Source organism: Manis javanica, chromosome 13 (assembly GCF_040802235.1).
Source record: "Manis javanica isolate MJ-LG chromosome 13, MJ_LKY, whole genome shotgun sequence".
Lineage (NCBI taxonomy): Eukaryota > Metazoa > Chordata > Mammalia > Pholidota > Manidae > Manis > Manis javanica.
This window is the reverse complement of record NC_133168.1, coordinates 90235693-90255205: the sequence shown is the minus strand read 5'-3', so window position 1 is coordinate 90255205 and position 19513 is coordinate 90235693.

Sequence of the window (19513 nt, the reverse complement as noted above, 5' to 3'; positions counted from 1 at the left end):
ACTCATCCTTGCACTGCTGTGTGCCAGCACTCCTCATAAAGTACACCTACTCCGTGTGTGGTGCTCTATGCAAAGTGTGCCTGTTGGGGGTGATCAGTCTGTTCTCCTCGGTTCTTGTCCCCACCACAACAAAGAACTGAAAGGCAGAGACACAGTCGTGAAGCAGAAGGAAAGTTTTATTTGAATGCACGCAAAGGGAGGAACAGGCTAGCATCAAGGTAGATAAAGGCAGGTTTACTTGCTTATCTGGAGTAGGAAAGAGTGAAGACTTATGCTTCAAGTCTGGAAAATGGAATGAAATAGCAAAGTGACAGACACCACTGGGATAAGTTGAGCAGTAAGAATTCTTTTAAAGAGATACACTCTAAGAAAGGGGAGTGCAGACACCCTCAGACAGGAGGAGGTGCACCCAAAGGCTGGGATGCTATCTTTTAAGGATCTCAAGAATGGGAAAAAGGTAAAGGGTCAAGGGTGTAGGTTTGGCAGGAGGTCTCATTTCCTGACTCTGTCTCTGGTAAGAGACAATATGTCATTGTCTATGACTTAGTCCTCTAGGTAATTCTGTAAGAAAAACCTTTTGTTTCTCTGTAAGATAGTAGCCACTCCTTAATGGGGACACATCAGTTAAGACTACTTGACTTGCCTTAAGTCATGGGCTGAATCTAACTTCCCAATTCTCTTTCAAAAGTGCAAACTTAGCCTTCCGGTAAGTCCCTCCTGTTCTTATGATGCTAATTCCTGCATTTTTTTTAAGGAAAATTAATCATAAAGCTTGTCCCTTGTCTCTGCCCTATCTCACCTGCATTAGCTGGAGCAAGTCTCCAGGTCAGCCCAGATTCAGAGCATGTGGACTGAACTCACATCACAAAGGGCATGAGACCCTTCTAGCTCTCTGGCTTCTTTTGATTAACTCCCTGAGTTTTTGGTGGGCTCCACCCTCTTCTCATTGCACTCATATCTATCCTGTGTAACATGCACACAGTGTGCCAGGTAGCCTAAATAAAGCACACTTACTGTGTGTTAGGTGCTCTACACAGAAATCCTACTCTGTGCAAAATATATAAAGCAAGCCTACTGTGTGCCAAGTAATCTACACAAAGTGTACCTACTATGTGCTGGGATCTCTACATAAAGTGTGGTTACTATGTGCCTGGTATGCTGTAGATAAAGTGCATCTACTGTGTGCAGATGTTCTGCCAGCAAGATAATACATCACCCACCCCTCAGCTCTCTGGGCCGGTGTCCTGGGATCAGGCAGAGAGACCCAGCTGATGGTGAGACAGGGACCGTGGGTGTAGTCAGAGTAAGGGTGGGGGCCTCTGGAAAAAGCAAGGCAGGATATTTACAGTCAGAGCAGTGTAACTACAAGCAAGGAAACCCCCAACCAAAACTCTGTGTTAAACATTAAGCTCTAGTCATTCTTCAGTGAGATCAGTTGATATTCCCCAGCTAAAGGAAAGCAGCCCATGTTTTTATTATGCTAATTGTTTGTAATCATGTGTAAGATTCACCTTAGCATGCTAAAAGGAATTTAATATCTCATCAAGGACAAACATCCTAAGGCCACTTTTAACAAGTTCACACCCCTAAACCCTTTATCAGTTCCCAAAAGTCCTCAATTGCCTATAAATCGCCTAGACAACACACCACCTCGGGCTTTCTTGCCAGGAGCTCTGTCCTCTCACTTTCTCTCTAAACAAAAGCCTCTCCCTGGCTCTCCTACCTTGGGTGTTCGCTAAGTTCATTCATCGACTCTGCGAACAAGAACGCGGGCATCAACGGCGTCCTCAGGGAGGTACCTGTAAGAGAAGAGCAAGATGAGGCTTGCAGAGGCCAAGTGTCCAGCCCAAACTGCAGATCTGGAAAAGGAACCCAGGTCTGTTACATCCCCAAGCCCAAGCCTTTGCCCTCTGCCATGCTGCTCCACCCGCGTCCTTAAGAGACAAAGCCCTGTTAATCCAGGAGCATTTATACTGGTGGATTCTCAGGCAATGTGCTGGCCCCAGAGGGGAGGCAGCTTGGGGCCTTTGTATCACCACTCGAATCACCCCCACACCTGGGATGCACCACCCAGTGGACCTGGCAGCCCTTGATCCTGTCCAGAAGTGCCTTGCAGGGTGGTCTCAGGTAAGAGAGCGCTAGAAAGATGGGAATCCCAGTAGGGCTACTGAGCGGGAAAGGGGAGGCAAGACAGTCCTCCTGACACTGGTGGGATGGTGGGGAGACTCCAAATCTCCCTCTCTACAACCTGCACTGGCCAGGGAACTCAGGTGGCCGGTCCTAAAACCCTCCATGGGGTGAGGTGCACCCCACCCCCAGAACCTCCTGCCCCTCTGCAAGGGCCGACCTCACCTGCTGGCAGGTCCATCCACCTCGGGGTCTGGGGCAAGGCCCGAGTATGGGAAGCCAGGTAGAGTCCCGGGACACACAGGAGAAAGAGCCCCCCATGTGGGGGCTGAAAGCTTTCTGAGTGAGTTGCTCAAAGTCACACAGCTGGTGGAGCCAGGCAGCCCCTCTTCATACTGGGGGCCCCGAACCACTGTGCTGCCCTCTTTGCGTCAGTACCTGGGCGCTTCTCTTGCGCCACCTCCCAGGATGGTGGGAATGATGAAAAGGCGCAGTAAATGCTCTTCACCTGACTGCTGCTGGTGTCGTTGTCTTTGTTGGGTAACCATCCAACAGCCCTGCAGTGTCACGGTCATGGGCGTGTTTTCACAGAGGGGGAAACAGAGACTGGGATAGGTGATCCACCTGCTCCAGCCCCACAGTAAATTAGGTAAATATGAGAGTACAGGGACAGCAAAGCCTGGCACATAGTAGCTGTTCATTAAATATCTGGGGATGAAAGATTTGCAGCCATGAGCTCTAAGAGTAGCTGCTCAGAGTGGGGTCCTTGGACTTCCACCACTGGTATCGCCTGGGAGCTGACAGGAAAGGCAGACTCTTGTGCTCCGCCTAGAAATTCTGACTGAGCATCGCATCTGAGAGGATGCAATAGGGAACTGTGTACATTCCTTCAAGATTTGGGAAGTGTCACTTTCAGATGCAGGTCTAGGTTCTGCAAGGGATGGGGAGCAGGGGGAGAGGGAGGCTTCACCTCTTGAATTGTTATTTTCCGTTATAAAATAAAGAGAGAAATCTATACCTCCTGGGACTCTTCACAGTTGTATGTTAATTGAACCTTTATTATGTGCTGGAACTATTTTAGACTCTGGGGATAGAGCGGTGAGCACAGCAGACACCAACCTATTGTCAAGGGGCTCCTATCGTGTGCAGAGATGAGGATTGATCAGGTAAAGGATCGGGAACACGGTAGACCATGGTGGGTGGGGTCCTGCCTTAGGCCAGGGGGAGGGGTCAGCAAGACCTGGAAGGAAGAGGGGGAGTCCCCAAGGGGAGGCATGTGGAGGGACCCCCAGGCTACACAAAAAGGCAGTAGGTCTCTGTCCCTTTGGTGCCGGGCCGAGAGCACTGGCGCACAGGAGCACACGGCAGACCCTCGGGAAGGCCCCATGTTGAAGCTGTGAGTGGGTGTTGGACTTCCCGGAGCCTTGCTGAGCCGTACCCAGGACTCAAGCCCCGGAGGGCCTCTGCTGCCATCACAGGGGCAGGGTATGGGGGCCGGGCCTCCCCTGAGCTCCGGATCAGGTGATGGAGAGGGAGAGGGAGCCGGGGTGGCGGGCAGGGGCATTCTGAGCCAGAGGGGGCCGGAGCATCCCCAGTTCCCATCCAGAGGTACATCTCAGCTGCCAAATCACACAAGCCTGGAGTACGGATCGTCCCCCAGCCAGCGCTGGAGGGAGGGGAGCCCCGCACAGAAAGGCACAGGCTGCTCCTTCTCCAGGGGGTCTCCAGGGGCTGGTTCTCATTAGTAGTAGTAGTAGCAGCAGTAGTACTAGTACCACCATCCTGGTGGGTATGAAGTGATATCTTATTGGGGTTTTGATTTGTACTTCCCTGATGGCTAATGATGAACATTTTTTCGTATGCTCATTGACCATTTATGCATCTTTTTGGGAAGAATCTTGACTTAAGCATTGTCGACTTTTTTAATTGGACTTTTTCTCTTTTTATTGAGCAGTAAGAGTCCTTTATGTCCTCTAAACCATGCAAATATTTTAAAAATAAGTGTGTCCTTTTTCTCTGCATCTCCCCAGACAAACCCCTCAACAGGATGAGTCCAGCTAACCCCAGCTCACCTCGCTTGCTCACCCCGGGACAGCCCCCTGCATCAGTTCAGATGTGCCTGTAATGCAGTAAGGGAAGGAGGCATCTACTACGTGCTGAGCAGTGTGTGACCCCTGGAGAAACAACGATGAATTACCGAAGTCCCTTTGAATCGCAGCCTCGTAGATTTCTCTATTTCTCTCCCAGGCCAGACCCACGCATTTCTGGGTCTCTCCACTGGGTCTGACCCAGGGCATGATCAATAATTATTGGTTCAGTTGTTTCTTTCCCCCAAACATTCATCAGCCCCTGCTGAGTACCAGGCCTGTGCTCACAAGCTGCAGACAAGGAGATGGTCAGATCCATGGCTTGTTCACTAAGGAAACTCGAAATTGGCTTCCAGGGATGTGTGCCAGTGGGGTTTGGCAGGTTGTGCCGGGTGTGTGCCCCCCTGGGCTCTGTAATCCCAGCCAAGAGTCTTAACTGTTTGTCTCCCTGTGTTCCCCAGGAAGGACACCCCAGAGCCACGGCTTGATGGGCTTTCAGAGGATGGGGATGAGGCTGGAGGCGGTGGGTTCAGATGAATTCTGGTAACTGCCTGCCACCACAGGAGAGCCTTTCAGTTGAATTCCCAGGGGGCTTGTTCACTTTAAGCAAAGACTAGCTTGTATCTGTGAATTGTTCCCTTCTCTGGAGATTCTTAAACACAAATGGAAAGGCAAGAGCAGATTTGTGGAGTAGCCTGGATGGCTTCATGCCTCAGGACACCGACTGTAATCCCACAGACTTGACTTCAACTCCCGATCCAACCACTTCCTGCTTGTGTGACTCTGGCAAATTGAATTGATCTCTCTTGAGCCCCTGAAAACAGGCAAGCTAATAGTCACAGCGCCTGCCAAAGGCAGTGTGAGTCAACTTTCTGGCACTTTGTACCAGTTCAATAAAGGCTAGATAGTGTTGAATTACCACTCTGATAGATAAGCTTTAATGGGGGTGAGGATTATACTCCTTCTACGACAGGCCAGGGAGTGTTCCTGGGGCGTGTCCTCTGCTCAGCAAAAAGCAAGGAATGAGGCAAAACGGGAGCAAGTCTTATGCTCAGGAAAGGACCCTGGGCTTTGGAGAAATGTTGCTTATTGCTACCTCTGGGAAGTCAGAACCTAGAGAGTTCCATTATTGTGCAGTTCCTTGAGGTCCCAGTTGTGTAAAGGGACGCCCATAAAATCCCTGGGTAGATGGGCCAGTGCCTGGAGACCCCCGCCCTACTCTCCGTGAGTGAGGTTCTAATTCCAAGGCTCTTAAGGCCCCCAGTGGGTGTCATTCATTGAGCCCATTTGACAATAGTCATCTGGTCAACCCCTTCCGAGAGAGAGAGAGAGAGAGAGAGAGAGAGAGAGAGAGAGAGAGAGAGAGATACACACACATATACACATATATTTTCCCCCCAGGTGGAGAAACTGAGCTCAAATGAGAGTGGCAATAGGCAAAGGTCTTCATGGAAGCTGAGAGTCTCTAAGTTCCTGGACCACTATTTCTGACTGTCCCATCCCACTGGTTCTTTTCCCTCTTCCAAGATCCACTCACCCTGAAGCCAGACTTACCCCATCCAAACTCTCTCCTACCTGCTGTCTCTGAAGCCACGGCAACAGTCCTAATATCTCCAAGTCTGTTTTCCTGTTCTGCAAAATGGAATTCCACTCTGAAGATGTGATGACTGGCACATATAAGATACATAGACGGTGGCTGCATCCAGCCCACCATCTCCTGGACTTGCCATAAGAATTAGGAGGGAGATGTCTAGGCTGGCATGTGCATACAGTGAGACAACGAATTTGACCGGATCTGTACTGTTGGAACTCAACCAGGAGTTGGGAGGGGTGCAAGTTGTAGCACTCCAAAATCTCATGACTATAGACTATCTATGGTTAAAAGAACATATGGGATGTGAACAGATCCCATAATGGGCTGCTTTAATTTGTCTGATGGTTCAAGTACAGTTGGACAGTATCCATCATATCATAGATAAATTTTCACAAATGCCAAGGTGCCTAAATGGTTTTCTTGGCTTCACTGGAGATGGATGGTAATTATAGATTTGCTTTGTTTATGTCACCGTATTCCTATTATGTTAATATGTGTGTGCAAATTAGTTAGTAGTTTAAAACTTATACATACTTAAGGCACTATACAAGAAGATATGTCAAAGAAATAATCAATCCTCCCAAGTTTCCTTCATATGCTACATCTATAGCTTTTCTTCTTCCTTCCTAATTACAACCCTTAAATAGAATTCGTGCCTCATATCGAATTTACCGAGTATCATAATTCCTCCAGGTGGTAAAGATACCTCGAGACAAGTGCTGGGCATAGAAGCCACAGGGCATAAATCTGCAAAGAAGTAAAAAGCTAACCTTTGCAAACAATATGGCTTCTCTCTCACTTACCAACTTTACATTTCCCTGTATGGCCCCGGAAGATGACTGGTTAGCCAGAGACGGGTAAGATTCCTCAAGGGAGGAACAACCTAAGACAGGCACAGTCGCAGGGGGGCCATCAGGTGAGAATTTGGGGATCAACAGAGGTGAGGCTCAGAACCTCACCCCCCCTGCTTTGAGAGAAATCTTCTGCATCCGTGGATGTCTTGCTGCCCTTGTCTAGCCTGGATTAATACTTAGTCCATAGGCACACACCTGATCATCTGATCATCTACATTTGCCTTCTTACAGCACTAAACTATGTTTTCTACCTTTATCTTGCATCTACCTACCACTTCAGCATTTTATTAAAAATAAAAATAATAATAATAATAGGAGAAATGTGGGATCAACATATAAATCAAGTACAAAAATCAAACGAATATTCATATTTGACCTGATTGTTTATAGGTCATATTGCATGATCAAAACCGAAAGTTTCTGTGATGACTGCCCTTGTACTGTTCACCATGTAAGAATTTATTCACTATGTAAGAATTCGTTCACCATGTAAGAACTTGTTCGTTATGCTTCAGAAGATTGGAGACTGACGAGAACTAGGCTTGAGATGGATTAATGATTGTACATTGAGCATTGACCCCCTATACTGAATTTTATTGTTAACAACCATTTGATCAATAAATATGAGAGATGCCCTCTCAAAAAATAAAAATAAAAATAAAAATAAAAAAAAGAAAAGATACATAGACGGGGCTCAGGCAGGGGCTCAGGCAGAGGGTGGTTGACCAAGCAGATGACTTCTGCCCTGGGCCTGGGCCCACACAGAGCGGCGAACGGTGATGCAGGCAGAGGCAGACAGCCAAACAAAAGCAGAGTGTGAGGATGCAGGGGAAGGACAGGAAGGCACAGTGGGCCCAGTGCTGTCCCCACCAAAAACCTTTGCCCGTGTCCTAATTTACCTGTGAACGTGATCTTATATGGGAAAAGGGTCCTCACAGATGTAGTTAAGGGAAGGATCTTGAGATAAGATGATTCTGGATTAACCGAGTGAGCCCCTATGATATAATGCATCATAAGAAATGCATATGTGGTCATTCATATTGTTAAGCAGAAAGACAGATACGAGCAGGGTTAAGAGGGTGGAGCCTGCCAGGAGCTCAGGGAGTCAATCCAGCTGACACAGAGCTAGAAGGGGTCATGCTCTCTGCGATGTGAGTTCCCTCCATGCACCCTGAACCTGGCCTGACCTGGGGGCTACTCAGCTAATGCAGGTGAGACAGGCCGGAGACAAGGGACAAGCTTTATGACTGATTTTCCTAAAAAAATGCCATGAGTAGCATACTAAGAACAGGAGGGACTTATCCTGGCTGTGTGTTTAAAATGCAAGAATGAGATGCAAAGTGTCAGCCTGTGTTTCTGTGTGCCTGCATGTCTGTGTGTGTCTGCAGGTGTGTATATGTATGTCTCTACATATGTGTCTGCGTGTCTGTGTGACTCTGCTTGCTGGCGTGTCTGCACTCCGTGTGTGTGTCTGCCTGTGAGCTTAGTGCAGCAGCTGGCCCAGTCGGGGCTCAGGAAATGGTTAAAACTCCAGGAGTTCAACACTGACTTCATCAAGAGGCAGCCGGGCCCAGGGCATGGCCAGAGGTGCCAGAGCTCACTGAGCTGGTCAGTGGGCCTGTTCTGGCCCTGGGTCCCCATCTCCACCCACTTCACTGCACCTCTCTGGCCCTCCTGCTGGTCCCGGGCTGCCAACCCCAGGCGGCTCTCATTGACACCCATTTTGCCCGGGGTGCCCATCACTGCCTGCATGGGGTCACCCAAGAAGCAAGGTCATCAGGTCTTTGAATCCAAGTGAGCTGGCCGCCTGCCCTCAGTGGACTGAAAAGCAGAGAGCTGGGTGAGAGGCAGCTTTGGGGGCACCAGCAAACCCAACACTGACGTCCAGGTGGGCTCCGCCCAGTGCGCCCTGCCCCTCAAGGTGACTCGGCTCCTGCCTGTGGGGCCGCCAGCATGTGGTGCCTCTCCTGCAGGGGGATCAGAGTGGGGTGTGGCAAAGGGGGTCAGCGGCCCCCGCTCAGGGCAGGGTGCATGTCTGGGTGCCCCACAGCATCGTAGTGGCTGGTCTGGCGCAGCCCTGATAGCCCCAGCGGACTGCGAGACTTGCGCGGAAACCCGGTTAGGGCTGCATTGCTCAGGAGTGATTTGTACCCTCACACACAGGACCCATCATCCCTCATCCGCTGGGCCCCCGCCCCTCACCCCTGGGCCCCCACCCATCAGCCCCAGGGCCCCCACCCCTCACCCCAGGGCCCCCACCCCTCACCACCAGGCCCCCACCCCTCACCCCAGGGCCCCACCACTCACCCTTGGGACCCCACCCTTCACCCCTGGGTCCCAAACCTCACCCCCAGGGCCTCCACCCCTCACCCCTGGGGCTCCTCCCCTCATCCCTAGGGGCCCCAGCACTCTTGGGCCCCCACCCCTCACCCAAGAGCCTCCCTGCCTCGCCTCATTTCTGCCTCAACCTGTGTGTGCCACTGCACTTGGTCAGGTACCCCCTGTTCCCCCCACATGGTGGCGTACAAAGTGCACTTGACTGGGAGCCACCTGGACAGGTGTGAGTGGAGGCACAGTGTCCACAGGGCGGCCCACGCAGCTCCTGAGACGTCTGCTCAGCAAGGCAGCAGTGTGGTCCCACCAAAATCCCAGCGGGGTGACTTTGTAGCAAGTGGCACCCGATGCTATAATTGATGGAAATCAGAGGGCTGAGTGTGGAAAGCAGGCTGAAGACATGCTCCAAGCATCCGGAGGCATCGTGGCCACGGTGCCGGCTCAGTGAAGCCAGCAGAGTGGCCAGCGGAGTGGGATGGGAGGTACAGACACAGCCCCCAAATACAGTCTCTGGATTCACAGCAGCCACGGCTTCCCCAGATGGTGTTGGGCCAGGCAGGTCCCTGCCAGAGATGGACACCTGGCCAGTGCCTCGCTCCACGCCAGGCAGACTAGTGGACCACACACCGATGCCCCTCGTGGAGGAGACGGGAGGCGGCCTGTGGAGCCCGGACAGGACATGAAGGCCCTGGGGGCTGGGGCTGCAAGTGGACGTGAGAGCATGGCCTTCCACTCACCCACAGGTGCCACGGCTGGAGCAGGGCATGGACACAGCACCTGCCCACAGCTGACACGGACACGCATGTGTGCACACCCATCTGTTAACCCACCAGGAGCTCCACAGGAAAATGGCCCACAGATCCCGGGGCACACTACTGGAGGACCTTAACACTGGCTACTGGGAAACAATGGTTCCCACCCGTCAGCAGCCGGGAGGACGCATGCCTCCGTGGTGAGGCACACTGCCTTCCCTGGATGCGGGTGCCAACTGCCAGCACCAGGGTCCCAAGGGTGCTATGGGTGCAAGCCCACCCCAGATGAGCACCTGGACAAGGAGCACTTCCTGCCCGGGGTGCCCGGCATATGCTCCGGCCAGCAGCTGCCCTCCTGGGCACACCCAGTGGGACACAAGCGTGCCCCCCAGAGAGATCTTCTCACACTCTGCTCACAGCAGCCACAACCTGGCCACCCGGGTGCCCCATGGGCAGGCGAATCGTGGACACTCGCCTAGTGGGGTGCCACTGCAGGGCCACTGCGCCTCAGGGAGGCCTCGGGGAGCACCCCACCTGTGCCACCCTGCAGGCAGACAACAGTCGGGATGCGGCTAACTCTGGCAGGCAGGGGCCCAAGGCTCAGCCCTCACTGCACGGCCCCGGGCTCCTGCCTCGGGGTGCGGCTCTCTGACATCCACGATGAAGAGGAGAGCAGTCCACACCCTGTCTACCCGCGGTGCTCTCAGGAACGTTTTGCAGATGAGGATACTGGCCCCAACCAGCCGCCTCCACCCTAGACACGCTGAGTCCACGCCCTCTCCATCCTGTGGCCGGCGCTGTGGTGGCAGGTGTGGGGTCTGCCCCGAGGCCCGCTGCTCCCCACCTCACTCCTCTTCATCCTGGCCTCCTCTTCAGGGGCGGGAGCCTCCACAGGGCAGCCGGGAGGCAGAGCGGCCAGGGCAGCCCCGTGTCTCCCGGGCACCTAGTGGGTCCGGCTGGGAGCACGGGCTTCGGGAGGAAGTTGGCAGCAGCTTCTGCCCAGGCTGGGGCGGCTGCAGGGGATGCAGCCCTAGGACAGGAGGGGCCCCGGAGGTGCCAGGTGCAGGGGTAAGGCTGGCAGGGGAGGCCAAAACCAGCTGAGCAGGAATCCCACATGGAATCGGACTGGGTAATAGCTCGTTTCCCACCAGGGACGAATTTCCCTCATAGGAAGTTATGTCTTCCTGCCTCCACCAGCATGAAAAGCAGCACTCCTGCGCCTTAAATTTCTGCAGACACACAGCATGCAGGCTGTGGTTTCCAGCCCAGTGTTCGCGTGCAAGTATGTGGCTGCATGAGGCCTTCCTGCCCTCCCTCACGGCCCACGTTCACTCTTCTGGGTGAAGGAGGTTCCTCCTCCACGCAGGGAGGGTTTGGAGGTCATGTGGGTCTCTGCTCTTTCTTGTTACCTGCTGATCCCCATCCCATTCACTCACCTTTTCCTTTTGATGTGGCTCTGTGGCCAAGGCTCTGCCGACGTCCCTCCAGGTGGGCCTGCAGGAGGGTCGGGGGTCGCCTGCTCCCTGAAGATGGGCGAGAGGGGCGGTACACTCCTCGGTGCCCACTGGCCACGGGCTGCCTTGGGCAGGCTCGGGGCGGTGCACCTAAGTCCACCTCCCATGCCGCGTTGGGGTGCTCCTGCAACCCCTCCCAGGTTGCTGTCCCCCACCTGCTTGGTACTCACGCCCTGCCCATCCCCGCCAGAGGGAGTCTGAGCATCTAAGCAAGGACCACACACCCTCCACCCTGCCCCTCCATCCCACCCCCTGGCCTCACCTGCACCACCTGCAGTTGGTCTCCTTGGTCCTGGCTGCTGCGTGCAGGGCTTCCTGCTCCTCCAAAGCCAGATACAGATCCCAGGTCCCCTTCCAGGCCCCCACCAAGGCTGCCCCTGCACCACCAGCGGCAGAGGGATGTGACCTCACGATCTTGCCATGCCACCCCTGCCTGTGGGCACCGTGCCCTGCTGGTGGAGGCACTCTGGCGGCCGAGCACAAGGACCTCTGGTGGGGCTTCCTGGGCGGGTCCACCCTCGCAGATGTGGGGGTCCCTCCACTTGGCACCGGGCAGGGCTGCTCCCTATGGGCTCTGTGGTTTTGTTAACTTCTTGGGGCCAATTCAGACCTGAAACAAACTACTCCAGAGAGGGTGGGGCATTTTCTCCAACTGTCTAGTTTTCACGCTGAATGAGACACTAGATTCTCAAACATTCTTCATGTAACAGAATTTTATTCTCCTACTGATAAAGTCATACAAAGACAGGAACCTAGAGAGGACATGAAATCAAACCTAAAGGCAGCAGCTGCAGTGGCATTTGCACGGAGTTGTGTGGGAAGGTCCATGCAGGCCCTGCCATGGGGCTCGCACCCAACCCCACCAACGCCGGGAGTGTGAGCGTGGACACAGCCCCGCAAGCCGCTGTGCGTCAGACCCCAAGCCACACAGCTTGGTTACAGTGCTGCAGGCGTGGAGAATTCTTGGCATTTACTGTTTCTGGGTCTCAGAAATGAACTAGGGCCCATCGCTGGGAGGGCAGTGCCTATCAAGGGATGGGGCTGGTGTCCTGGCTGCAAACAGCCCGGGCTTGGCAGGCCCCTCTCTGAGGGCCTGTCACTCAGGCAGCTTCCTGGAGCAGGAACCAGACAGGAACCGAGCGGGGCTGGGGGCATAGGTGTGGATGGCTCTTCTCTGCCTTAACTTACAGACACTCCAACAGGCAGACCACAAAGCTGAGCACGCAAGCACTGCTGGGCCCCAGGCGCCCCAGGCCGTGGGCTGACGTTTTAGCTCCCTAAATGGGCCCAACTCCAGCAGGAGCAGCTTTTCGTGAGCGTCCCAGATGGGGTGTCAGTGAAATGTCACTGTGGAAGCCAGGTGGGTGCACCCAAGGAAAAGCAACTCTGGATGCAAAGGTGGACTCGTGGCCTGCCTTCCTGCCTCCCTCTGCTATCGTGGCTGGACGACGTGCCCCAGTACCCCAACCTCCCCCAGAAACACACAGGCACTATGGCCTCTGCATCTCCCCATGGACGCGACAAAAGCTTTTCATGTGTGGATAGGGGACCCCACAGCACTCCAGGATTGCGGGAAGCCCCTTCTCAGCCCCGCCCAGTCCTGACACAGTGCCTGAGCTGAAGGCCAGTGACCAGACTGTGCCTCCTTCCCTAAGACTACACGCTTGCACAGTCCATCAGTCCTTACCACATAGAGCAGGACAGATGCACACCTCCCGAGGGCGGGGCGGCTGAGGGCCCTCTGGGCGCAAACGGCCCCGAGTGTGCACCCCACCACCCCGCCTCTCAGCCCCGACGCCCTCTCCTCCCTCTTGACGGGGACTTGTATAGGCTTTTCTTCTCTTCAATAATCAAATTCCTTTCCTGACATTTTAACTACATTAATAGCAATTTACACAGACTGTTTTAGTAGAAGCTTCTCCTTCTGTGAGGACACAGGCTGTGTGTGGCAGGCATCCCTCCCGGCCCCTCCCTGCAGGGTCACTTGTCACACCTCCGTCTGGTTTTGAGGCTTCGCATCCGCCTCTCCCATCAGACTGTGAGGTCTGGGAGGGCAGGGCTTGAACGTGAGGAGCCCACACAGGGCCTGAGTGGACTCCCCGACAAGAGGCTGTGACCCTGAAAAGAAAGGGCCACATGGTGCACCCTGGTGGGAATGCTGAGAAAACAAAGCAGACCCAGGAGAAAGTTTAAGTGACCGTCACGCTGCAAAAGAAACCACGGACTCAGAAAACTGCTTCCCAGTAAAATGGCATGAATGCACATCGCGGAGGCTGCCAGGAGTTTGGGGGCCATGGCCGGTCACTACCGTTAGGTCAAGGAAGCCAGGGAAGTGCAGGAAGGCCGATGGGGGATGGCGGAGATTTCACAGAAGAGGTCCCTGCAGAGGTGCTGAGGGCTGAGACGGGGAGCCCACAGCCCCAAAAGGGAAAAGCTTTGGCTTTTTATAGCCATCAGTCTTTAGCCAAGCGGATGTTCTCAACAGCGTGGGCAGGACACAGGTGTAGGAATTTCCGCCTGTTGGTGGGCAGGACTGGAGCCCCAGGGACGTTCTCAGGGTCTAGGCGGGATGCTTCCCAGCTTCTCTTCCGGCCTGCAATTTCTCTAAGAATTGAACTCAAAATATCACATTAGTTTTCCTGTTTCCGTTTTCTCTGCAGTTACTTCTGTCAAAAGTTCAGGAAAAAACGGAAGTAAAACCTATGAATCACTGAAGTGGGGCTTCGTAAAAGTTTACCGTGTGCACACCGGGACCGTTTGTGAGCTGGGAGCACACGGACCAAAACGTGGGCTGAGGCTGGCATGTACTGTTCCAGGGCAGCTCGCCTGGTGAGCAGGCAGTGAGCGTGCTTCTGCAAGGCGATCGGGGACAATGTCAGAATCTTCTTAAATGGAAGGGAATTGGTCGGTGGTGACTTCGTACCAAGTTGGGGGAACGATTCAAGTTTTGCTTATGATTTTCAGAGGCACAGGCAAGAAGTGACTCAGGTTAAGTTATCCTGGCTTGTACTGCAAAACAAGCTAACGTTAGCTTTGCACGTATGATTAACCAGTTCGTTTGCTCAGGGGATTTTCAAGGCTGTTCTTGGTGTTTGACTTAACACTTCTGTGACCCAGGAACTGCCAAGATAGAATGACAACCAAGAAGGTCCTGGGCTGGTGATGAGCCAAGACTCTCTGCCAGCAGCAGCACCGCGATGCCCCAAGTGGGGCTGCAGACCGAGTCCCACTGAAGTGAGCTCACAGCCCTGCTGGCGGTGCCCAGGGAAACAGGCAGCCTGGGAGGCTGGCCGGGACCACCGGTGGGGTTCGCCCTTTGTAATCACCTCATGACTATGTTTAAAACAGTTAATTATAAAGGGAGGAATCAAGGACAAAAGAAAAAACAAAAATTGAAAACTAAACATGAAATGAAAAATAAGCAGGAAGATTTTTTTTAAAAGAACAAATAAAACTTTGTCTTCTTAGTTCAGCTGCTATAACAAAAATACTGCAGACGAGGCGGCTTAAACGTCCCTCGTTTCTCACAGCTTTGAGGCTGGAAGTGAGATCGGGTGCCAGCGTGGTCAAGCTCTGAGGAGGCCTCTTCCCGGCTCAACGACGGCATCTTTTGTGTTCTCAAGTGGTGGGAGGGCCGAGGGGGCTCTGTGGGGCCTCTTTTCAGGGCACCAGTCCCTCTTGGGGGCTCCACCCTTGTGACCTCCTCACCTCCCAGGGGGCCCCCAGTCCCGACACCACCATCCTGGGGGGTAGGATTTCAGCACATGAATTTGGGGGACACATTCAGTCCATCAAGAATGAAGAACATCATCATTGAAATTAAAAACACACAGAATGGGATAAACAACAAATTAGAGAAAACTGGACATCATGATTTGAAAAAATAAGACACAATGTTCATTCTGAGAGAAAAAGGTTGGAAGGCGGAAGAGGCTCAGACACAGGGAGAGGCAGAGGTCCTGCGGGCCTTCGTGGGTTTCAGGGAGGAAGAGAAAAGTGAAGCTGCAATGACCCCCTGCCCCTGCAGCCCCAAGAAAGCAGATGATGAAAACGCTTGAAACATTTGAAAAGAAGCCAATGGACACTGAGAGGGTGGCGGCTTCTCAAGACTACCAGCACTGGGCAGGAACTGGGCTGGGGCGCATGCAGCCAGGAGGATGGACTGTGGTCCGGGGTCTGTGTGCAGCCAGTGGTGGTATTGGCTTCACGGGCATCTGTCTCTCTGCCGAAACTTACCAAAGCGCACACTTTAAATGTAATCATCTTCTGTATTTTGGTATGTCAATCATTCCTCCAAAGAGATGTAAGAAATGTTTTACAGAAAGACAAACCTTCTCAGGCAGGTTTAAGAGCAGATTAGATAGGAGGTGAAAAGCAGGATGGTGAGGGGGAGAGAAAATGCATTCAAACACAGAGTGAAATAAAAACAGCTTAAAAGGGGAAGACCTGATGAAAATCTGACACCGTGTATGTATTTGGAATCCTAGAGAAAGCCAGGAAGCATGACCACTGGAAGCTGGACTATGCAAAGATAAATCCCAGCAAGCTGCTGAAAACAGCAGCCAGAGGGAAAACAGAAAAGTCACTTTCCCAGGAACAACAAAATGATGGAATCCAGAGAAGAACATACTTGCCTCTTACGGTGCTTAAAGAAAAGGATTGCCGATTCAGACTCCGTTTCCAGGACAGACAGCCTTCGTGGAAGGTGAACCAGATGCTCGGATTCAAAACCAGAGACAGACTTTGCCACTCGTGGTGACAGAGAGAAGCCTCCACAGTGATGAAGGATCAGCCCACCAGGAGGGTTCAGCATCCTAAATCTGGGTGCACCTGCTGACAGACTGACTATACAGTGTAAAAGCAGAGCCAAAGGTTGTAACACAAATCCACAATCACCATGGAAGGTTTTAACACATGAATCTCAGGAACTTTTTTTTTAATATCATTAATGTACAATTACCTGAACAACATTACGGTTACTAGACTCCCCCATTATCAATTCCCCCCCACATACCCCATTACAGTCACTGTCCACCAACGTAGTAAGATGCTATGGAATCACTACATGTCTTCTCTGTATATACTGCCTTTCCCGTGTCCCCCCTCTCCTACTTATGTGTACTAATAGTAATGCCCCATTTTCCCCCTTATCCCTCCCTTTCCCCCGACCCTCCCCAATCCCTTTCCCTTTGGTAACTGTCAGTCCATTCTTGGGTTCTGTGCGTCTGCTGCTGTTTTGTTCCTTCAGTTTTTGCTTTGTTCTTATGCTCCACACGAGTGAAATCATTTGGTGCTTGTCTTTCTCCACCTGGCTTATTTCACTGAGCATAATACCCTCTAGCTCCGTCCATGTTGTTGCAAATGGTAAGATTCATTTTCTTCTTATGGCTGAATAATATTCCATTGTGTATATGCACCACATCTTCTTTATCCATTCATCTACTGAGGGACACTTAGGTTGCTTCCATATCTTGGCTATTGTAAATAGTGCTGTGATAAACATAGGGGTGCATATGTCTTTTTTAAACTGGGCTCCTGCATTCTTAGGGTAAATTCCTAGGAGTGGAATTTCTGGGTCAAATGGTATTTCTATTTTTAGTTTTTTGAGGATCCTCCATAATGCTTTCCACAATGGTTGAACTAGTTTACATTCCCACCGGCAGTGTAGGAGGGTTCCCCTTTCTCCACATCCTCACCAACATTTGTTGTTGTTTGTCTTTTGGATGGTGGCCATCCTTACTGGTGTGAGGTGATATCTCATTGTGGTTTTAATTTGCATTTCTCTGATAATGAGTGATGTGCGCATGTTTTCATGTGCCTGTTGGCCATCTGAATTTCTTCTTTAGGGAAGTGTCTATTCAGCTCCTCTGCCCATTTTTTAATTGGCTTATTTTCTTTTTGTTTGTTGAGGTGCATGAGCTTTTATATATTTTGGATGCCAACCCTTTATCAGATCTGTCATTTATGGATATATTCTCCCATACTGTAGGATGTCTTTTTGTTCTGTTGATGGTGTCCTTTGCTGTACAGAAGCTTTTCAGCTTGATATAGTCCCACATGTTCATTTTTGCTTTTGTTTCCCTTGTCCATGGAGATATGTTCATGAAGAAGTCGCTCATGTTTATATTCAAGGAAGTTTTGCCTATGTTTTCTTCTAAGAGTTTTGTGGTTTCATGACTTTACATTCAGGTCTTTGATCCATTTTGAGTTTACTTTTGTGTATGGGGTTAGACAGTGATCCAGTTTCATTGTCTTACATGTAGCTGTCCAGTTTTGCCAACACCAGCTGTTGAAGAGGCTGTCATTTCCCCATTGTATGTCCATGGCTCCTTTATCAAATATTAATTGAGCATATATGCTTGGGTTAATATCTGGACTCTCTATTGTCTTCCATTGGGCTATGGGTCTGTTCTTGTGCCAGTACCAAGTTGTCTTGATTGCTGTGGCTTTGTAGTAGAGCTTGAAGTTGGGAAGTGAGGTCCCCCCTGCTTTATTCTTCCTTCTCAGAATTGCTTTGGCTATTCTGGGTCTTTCATGGTTCCATATGAATTTTAGAACTATTTATTCCAGTTTGTTGAGAATGCTGTTGGTATTTTGATAGGTATTGCATTGAATTTGTACATTGCTTTAGGCAGGATGGCCATTTAAACAATATTAATTCTTCCTACCCAAGAGCATAGGATGAATTTCCATTTATTAGTATCCTCTTTAATTTCTCTTATGAGTGTCTTATAGTTTTCAGGCTATAGGTCTTTCACTTCCTTGGTTAGGTTTATTCCTAGGTATTGTGTTCTTTTTTGATGCAATTGTGAATGGAATTGTTTTCCTGATTTCTCTTTCTGCTAGTTCATTGTTAGTATATAGGAAAGCAACAGATTTCTGTGTATTAATTTTGTATCCTGCAATGTTGCTGAATTCAGATATTAGATCTAGTAGTTTTGGAGTGGATTCTTTATGGTTTTTATGCACAACATCATGGGGTCTATTGCACTTTAAACAAGTCCTGGGACTCTGCTGGTGTGGTCCCCTGGCTGGGAGCCACTGGAAGCTGCCTGCACCTGGGGTCCTGGCAGACGGGAGCCCCTCTTGCTCGTCCTGTGGGCTACACACCTTCCAGAGCTGTCCACAGCCACACCACCACTGTGGTAAGGGTAGGCTCTGCAGGAACCCCTGACCCATGCCAGGTCTGCCACCAAAGGCCATCTTTGGCCCCCAGGGTCCCCTAGCCATGCCAGGCTGTGGACAGGAGGCCCATGGCCTGCCGTGCCCTTGCTCTATCTTGCAGATGAACACGTGCAGCGTTAGATGGAGATCGGTCAGCTGGGGGAAGCCAACCTCACCACCTCACCTGTCCTGAGTGAACAGCTGGTTGAGGCCCCTGAACACCTTGCAGGCGGTGGCCTGGGCCATGTTCTTCATCTTTGCTGTCACCAGCTTTGGCATCTTCATCTCCTTCCTACCAAAGATTTAGAAATATATTGGTTATGGTGTATCCTTTATGGGGGCACCTGCTCCCTGAAGTGGGATGGGGCTTCTGCCGGCTCCAGGCCCTCTGCCTGCTGGCTATGTGACCCTCTGCTACTCTGTCCTCTGCACAGAGTCACCAGCGGGAGTGGCCTGACCTGTTCCCCACCCCTCGTGCCATCACTGCACCCCACACACGCCCAGTGCCACAGCACCCGAAACCCTGTACCTGTCCGTTGCGGCTCATGGCCTTGGGGTGCTGGTGGAGATGCTCACTGGGGAGTGCAGGCCCCTTACCCACCCTGGGTGTGGGGCAAGTGTATGAGGGGCCCGGGGCAGCACGGGGCCACAGCAGGGCAGAAGGCCCCATGAGAGGAGGACTTGCACAGTGGGTCTGTGAGGCCCTCTAAGAGGTTGCCGAGTGTGCCGCCTGGCACAGGGCAGGAGAGTTGATAGGGAAGCATTTCAAGACTGTGTCGTTCCTGGGGACTGTCAGAGGCAACCCTCGTGGTTGGTGGGCTTTCTGACCTGAGACCTTCCTGGGGGCCTTGTCGGGTGTGTGGGGCCCCATGTCACACCCACCCCATCCTGGGTCTGCAGCACTTGACCAGGGAACCCTGGGTCCCCACCAAGGTTGCCTGACACTGGAGCCAGGGACAAGCAGGGCCGGTGTGAGACCCACATCCTTACAGTGGGAAGTAGCTGTTGGCTCCCCCCATGAGGATATGGCCTGCACTGCTGTGTCCCTTCCTGGATGGGTGTGCGTAATGGGGGGACGAGGGTGGGA